The sequence below is a fragment of the Sinocyclocheilus anshuiensis genome, unplaced genomic scaffold (genome assembly GCF_001515605.1).
Source record: "Sinocyclocheilus anshuiensis isolate Anshui unplaced genomic scaffold, SAMN03320099.WGS_v1.1 scaffold431, whole genome shotgun sequence".
Taxonomy (NCBI): Eukaryota; Metazoa; Chordata; class Actinopteri; order Cypriniformes; family Cyprinidae; genus Sinocyclocheilus; species Sinocyclocheilus anshuiensis.
In genome coordinates, this window is record NW_015551065.1 from 327,422 (window position 1) to 334,524 (window position 7,103).

A 7,103-nucleotide genomic window follows, 5' to 3' on the forward strand; every position below is an offset into this window, starting at 1 on the left:
ATTTGATGCTGTCTGGTAAGATATCTTGTTTTGACAAAGCATCTCACCCCTCAAGGATTGGGCAATCCCAGACTGCACTGTGAGAAATATTAATCAATTCTGAAAAGATTGGAGTAAAAGAGCTCTGTCTCAGTGACTATTTCAGGCAATATTTATGAGTGCTACGTAATTTGCTACATCAGAACAACCTCAGACTCTATCTGAGGTAATCAACTGTAAGCATTAGTCTGGTTTCTCATGGGAAGTGGTGCATTAAAAGACTTGCATTTAATTTAGGACACTGCCTTGTAAGGTAGCTATGTAGCAGAGGCGGACAAAGTACTCAACTCCATTACTTGAGTGAAAGTACAGATACTGCTGGTCAAATATTACTCCATTACAAGTAAAAGTTGTAAGTACAATACTCAAGTAAATGTACTTAGTTACTGTCCACCTCTGCTATGTAGATAGCAGAGAGTGAGGCAGTTCCTTAGGATTTGCAGCAGAGCTCGTGATTTTACAGTGTCCTGCCATAGAGGATGTCGAGAATACCCTGCTGAAGGTGACATGCTGTCAACAGCACCTTATTAAGCCAGGGAAAGGTTTATGATAACAATACACATGCTCTGAAAATGCATATTTACTCTCCTCAGGTTCTTGAAAGGCAGACACGCATAAAGGGATGACTCTTGGCTAACGCAGCACTCGGTAAAGTAAAGTACAGTTTGTATATTATTCATGTCCATTACCATCTTAACCAACTGTTAGCATTTTACGATATTATAGGACAATGATGAAGTCTATTGCTCTCAAATTTGTGACTGCTGTGCCGTCCTGTGGTTAATGTTCTCAAAAATAATTTCAAAGTAATGTCATGCTAGTTTAAAGTCAACATGAAATGCTGTTCACAAACCAATTTTGCATTGGATATTTTAGAATGAAACAGGATAGTCACTGAAAAAAAATACAAGGCGGGCTTGAATTGAGTGGATTGTGAAAAGTGGGTTTTATTGGCTGGTGCTTTGTGACATCATCTGAAAAAGAAATGTATATCAGAGGTGGAGCAAATGATTACACTTTTATGGAAGAATATGAAGACAGGCATTTTTTTAAATGTAACATTCACCAGTGAATGAACACAGAACACATTTTTGTGTTTAAAAACACAAGACACAGAACAGTGGAATGAAAAAATGGTGCAGAGATGCACAACACGGGTGCCCTGTTTTTAGAACTCTGTGTCATGATCGAGATGCTGCAAAAGATGCAAGTGCAACAGTCAAAAACGTCTGTTTTAATAAAGTGGAATGCAAAAATGTGTTCTGTGAGCACAATGGTCAGGGACATCATCTGGTGCATCTTTATGTAGAAAAACAATGGAAAAGAAGTGCAGTGGAATGCAAAAATGTGTTTTGTGGGAACGGCACCTTAAGGTGCATTCATAACTTTTTATTACACTCGAATGGAAAAACACTTTTTAAATGTAACTTTGACCAGTGACTCCTGCGCTGTAAGGGCCTGTTCACACAAAATGCGTTTTTGCACTTAAGAACACATGACACAGGGCAGTAGAATGGAAAAAGCACACTTTTAACTTGAGTATTGCTTTTTTTTTTAAATGCTGTGTCATGCATAAGACGCTGCAAAAGACATGACAGCAAAGGTCAAACGTACGTATATATACAGTGCAAAATGCACTAGACACACATGAGCAATTTTTAACTTGAGTGCTACATTTTTAGAATGCCACGTCATGTGTGAGACACTGTAAAAGATGTAAGCACAAAGGTAACAAACGCCCATCTAGTTCACGTTTACATACAAAAAAAAAACAATGGAAAAGATGAGCAGTGGAATGCAAAAAAGAGTTCTGTGTAAACAGCCCCTTAAAATGCGTTCATACTCATTTTTTAGTACACTTTCATGGAAGAATACGAAGACAGACATTTTTTAAATGTAATGCTCAGCAGTGGCTCCTGCGCTATAAGGGCTGGTTCACACAGAATGAGTTTTTGCATTTAAAAATTATGAGGCACAGGGCATTAAAATGTAATTTTTAGAATGCCATGTCATGTGAGATGCTGCAAAAGACACGAGCACAAGAGTAATAAACATCCATGCAGGCTAAATGAAAAAGAATTTGCAGTGGGATGCAAAAATGAGTTTTGTGTGAACGGCCCCTTATGATACTTTCCTACAAACGTCTTATTACAATTTGATGGAAGAATACAAAGAAAAAAATGTTTTACATGTTGCATTCACCAGTGACTTGTGCGCTATAAGGGCCAGTTCACACAGAGCGTGTTTCTGTTTTTTTTTTTAAACGGTGGAATGAAAAAACGCAGAGACATCAATAACTTTTCACTTGAATGCTATGTGTTTGGAATGCTGAATTGTGTGATATCCTGCAAAAGATGCAAGATTCAAGTGCAATGGTCAAAAATGTCAGTCTAGTGCAAGTTTATGGAGAAAAACATTGGAAAAAAAGTGCAGTGGAATGCAAAACGCATTTCGTGTCAACGGCCCCTTAAGGTGCGTTCATGCTTAAATCGCTGGAGTTCGCCAAACTAGGCATTCCTGTATTTTCCACAACATCACACTGCTGCAGATTTGCATGAAGTTAAACTCTGCTCAACTTTATCGCATTGACAGCGTTTTCACCGAATGACTTTCAGTTGTTTCGTCGGTGCAAATCACTGTCAGGGAACACACAATCCAGAATTTTGATTTCATGTTGACTTTAAACGATGATTGCATGGTTTCTATCTGATCTTTAGTCTGATTTGTGCCAAGTATTGTATCATGACTGTACTTGTGGTAGAAATCCTAGCATATGTGTTGTCTAGGGCTTTCTAGGATTTATCCTACTCATCTCCTCTACATCTCTTCTCCTTTCTCTGTATTTCCTCTCCTCTCTCATTCCTCATCTTGTCTTTTTGTCTCCAGTTCGACCCCTCCAGGGTCACGGTAATCTGTTTTGACGTCGTCTACAGGGCTCTACTAAGTGCTCCGATATCGTAATCTATTGGATTAGTAGTTCGTAACCCATAGAAATTTTGTACCATGACTACTTAGCCTTAGGACACGTGGCGTGCTTTCTCACTGTTTACATGGTTAGCTGAGTGAGAGTGTAAGCGTGTCAGTGTATGTGTTTTTGCATGGACGTGTCATGGATATTCACAGTATCGTGCTATCTGCCACCTTTCAATATTGTAGAGGTGTGTCGAGAAGTGTCACTTCTAGATGGAGTAGAGAAAATGTGGACGATGGAAGTAGTCATTCTTTTACATTCTAATCTTTATAGTTTGCTGTTGGAATATCTTTGGAAATCACAATCTGGCATTCTGGAACGAGATACTTTTTGCTAGAAATACTGTAAGTTAAAAGTCTATAGCGAGAAAATGACATTTTGACAAAAGTTGAGGCTTAACTTATTTCTAGATATCTGTATGTGTTTTAGATAGGTAATCTCTATTTTCCGTAGGACCTTCACAACACTTCTCATGTCTGATTTCTTCAAACCTAGTTAATTTGCAACACTATCAATTGCAAAAAAGTAACCAAAACCAGGATCAGGTGTGTTAATACTCATTATATTTTTATACTCCATTAGCCATACAAAATTTAAAAGCTAATATGAATAAGATACAGTATTGGAAAATTCACTTTCCTTTCAAAGCCAAATAAATGTTTTGCAAGTGCGAGTGTTTGATACTTTGTATAATTTTGGTTGTCATGCATTTTTTAAAATTATTATTATTTTATTCTGAGAAATTCATATATATAAGCATGCGAAGGGAATGTTATTAGCGGAAATGAGCTCAATGATTATTATTAGACGAGATGTGGGTATATAGATCCAGTATGTAGAACAGATGACAATCAGTGCCAAAACAGAGAAGAAACTTTAAGATTATATTTATTTTCTTATCCATGCCATTATGTGCATGTCAGATTCTGCTGGTCAGCGTGTTCATTTATAAATCATTATGAAGAAGGTGATTTACGATTATATTGAGAATATGAATTTATAATTTTATTTTCCTTTAAGATTTTTCAGTTCTGCATCTTTATTGTTCATTAAAGCAAATGTCACATACCCATTGCCGTTTGCTTTATATTCACCTTGATTATATTCAACTTGTATTGGGCAGAATGTATCGATTTGGTAGACTTGTGAATCACTGTTCTTGGTTGTTGTTGTTGTATAATGGTGTCTTGCCTTAGACCACTGTCAAATATTGGTGTCAAAATGAAAATAAATCCTTTTGAAAGTGGAATATTTTTATTACTGTTTCATGAAGAAAATGTTTAGGGTCAACTGACTTTTTTTTTTTAAAGAAATACTTTTACATTGAAGTAACAGTAAAGACATTTATAATGTTACTAAAGATTTCTATTTCAAATAAATGTTGTTCTTTTGAATATTCTGTTCATCAAAGAATCCTTTAAAAGGTTTCCGCAAAAATAGCCTCAACATGATGATGATAAAAATTTTTCCTGAGCAGCAAATCAACATATTACAGGATCATGTGACACTGAAGACTGGACTAATGATGCTAAAAATTCAGCTTTGCATCACAGAAATAAATTACATTTTAAAATATATTCAAATAGTAAACAGCTATATTAAATTTGTATAATTTTTCTCAATATTACCATTTACCAAAATACATGTACTGTATTTTTGATCAAATAAATGTAGCTTTGGTGAGCAGGAGACTTCTTTTAAAAGCCTTAAAAAAAAATCTACCAATTCAAAATGTTTAAATGGTTGGGTAAATGACATATTTTGAAGAATCTTTATGCAGATCTTTTTCTTGTTTCCTGTACACTGAAAAAAAAAATGATACTACATTTTTTAAGGCAAGTGGTTGCAAACAATTTATTTTAGCTACATTTAAAAAAAAATTTCAAAGTCAACTAAATTTGTTTATTTAAATGTAACTCAAATAAATTGATTGCGACCACTTACTTACCTTAAAAAATGTAGTAAATTCAATGAATCATTTTTTTCAGTGTATCTTGTTCAATGGATTTGTCAGGATGACAAAAACATTTGTCAGAATTATCATTTTTAATGAATCATTATAAACTAAGAAACAAGTTAGGCTACAACACTTAAAGGCAGGTCATGACACATCATGCGTGTTCCTCATCTGACACTTGATGGATACCAAAGTGCAATGGTTATGTCATTAATTGTTACATAGTCCATTCACTCTATTACTGTTTAGAAGATAATAATACAGGTCATTAGACCCAGAGATAAAATATGGAAGCAATTAAATTCTGCAGAAAACTGTAAACCTACAATTGAATGAACTTTGTGATTTTAATAACAATACATTATTATTATTTGGCATTGCCGTAATGAGAATGAGAGTTGTTGCATTCCAGCAGGCTTTATTTTCTTCATCATTTATTATTTATACTTTTGGAGGTGTTTTGGTTTTGAACAGTAAGGTAACTTACTGTAAGTAAGGTAACCAATACTACACATTCACAGAATCAAAATCTGCTATATAATTACTGAAAACAACAACAAAACATTATAGTTCAATGAAAAATGTATTTTAGTGAACAAAATTGCAATCTGTGAGTAAAATTGGAGGATCTTGCACAATCAGTTATTTATGCTGCAGGGGTTCTCATTATTATCATATGTTTAAATCACACTCCATTCACAGAACATTCTAGCAAGATTGTGTCAAATTTATAAATAAATGTTCTTCCAGTAACAGAATGTTCATTTGACATGATCTGCTATTTAATAACATCCTCAAAACATTAGCACAAAAACATTACTTATACATTGTTCTTGAAACACTTTTCTGAAACCAGTAACACTTTTTAATGACATTCATTAATAAATCATTAAAAAACATAATGCTTAATATATGAATCATTAGTTAATATAAAAGTTTAATGACATTTGTAAGCATTTTATGGGTTGTGTTTAGTAGTACGTTTATTAGTAAACATTAACAAGCACATTATTTCATGTTTTTAGCTATCTTAATATATAAACTAATGATCCGTTAAGCATTATATAGTTGTTAATGATTTAATAATGAAAGTTATTATAAAGTGTTACCCTGAAATGTTTCAGCAGTTGGATGTTTGTTTAAGGTTTTTTAAAACGGTACTAAGTCCTTGCTTCAGAGCGTTCAGAGATAATTTAATCTCTCCATAAGCATCCATATAATTTAAGGTAATGAAATGAAATATAACTAATAATAACGAGAATAGACAATAAATAAAAATATGGTAATAAAAATATAGAGTAAAAATATCCATACATAAAATTATGAAAGTGCAAATTCGCAATTTACAAATGGAAAGTTTTGAGAAGTCATTTACTTCTAGACTTTAAAAAATCATGTTCATGGATAAATAATGTAAAACACTGCAATATTCCATTAAAATAAGGATCATCGATTCTGTCCATTGTCCATTTAATTTTAATTTTTTGTAATGTTCACAATTTTTAGAACACTTTTAAACTCAACAATTTGAACATTCTGAGGAAATTCAGAAATAATATTTTCATAACTTAATGGGAACATTGCAAACAGAGCAAAATGTTCTAAGAACTAGTGCTGTCAAGCGATTAATCGCGTTTATTTATTATGTATATATAAATACACACACATGCATGTACATATTTCAGAAAAATATGTTATGTTTATATATTAAATATATTTATATATAATATATATTAAATGAATATAAATATATACATGTAAATATTTTCTAAATATATACTGTATGTGTGTGTAGGTATTTATATATACATAATAAATATACACAGTACACACATATATTATGTAAACAAAAACTGTCATTTTTGGTTGCGATTAATCGTTTGACAGCACTACTAAGAACACATTTTTTGTTTACTTGAAATAGAAATATTCAATTGACTTGAGAGATTACACAAAGGAGATATACCACTGTATTTTACAGGCAATTTGATTTGACATGCTATTGCTCTAAGAACTAGTGCTGTCAAGCGATTAATCACATCCAAAATAAAAGTGTTTGTTTACGTAATAGGCTATATGTGTTTGTACTGTGTATATTTATTATGTATATATAAATACACATACATGCATGTACAT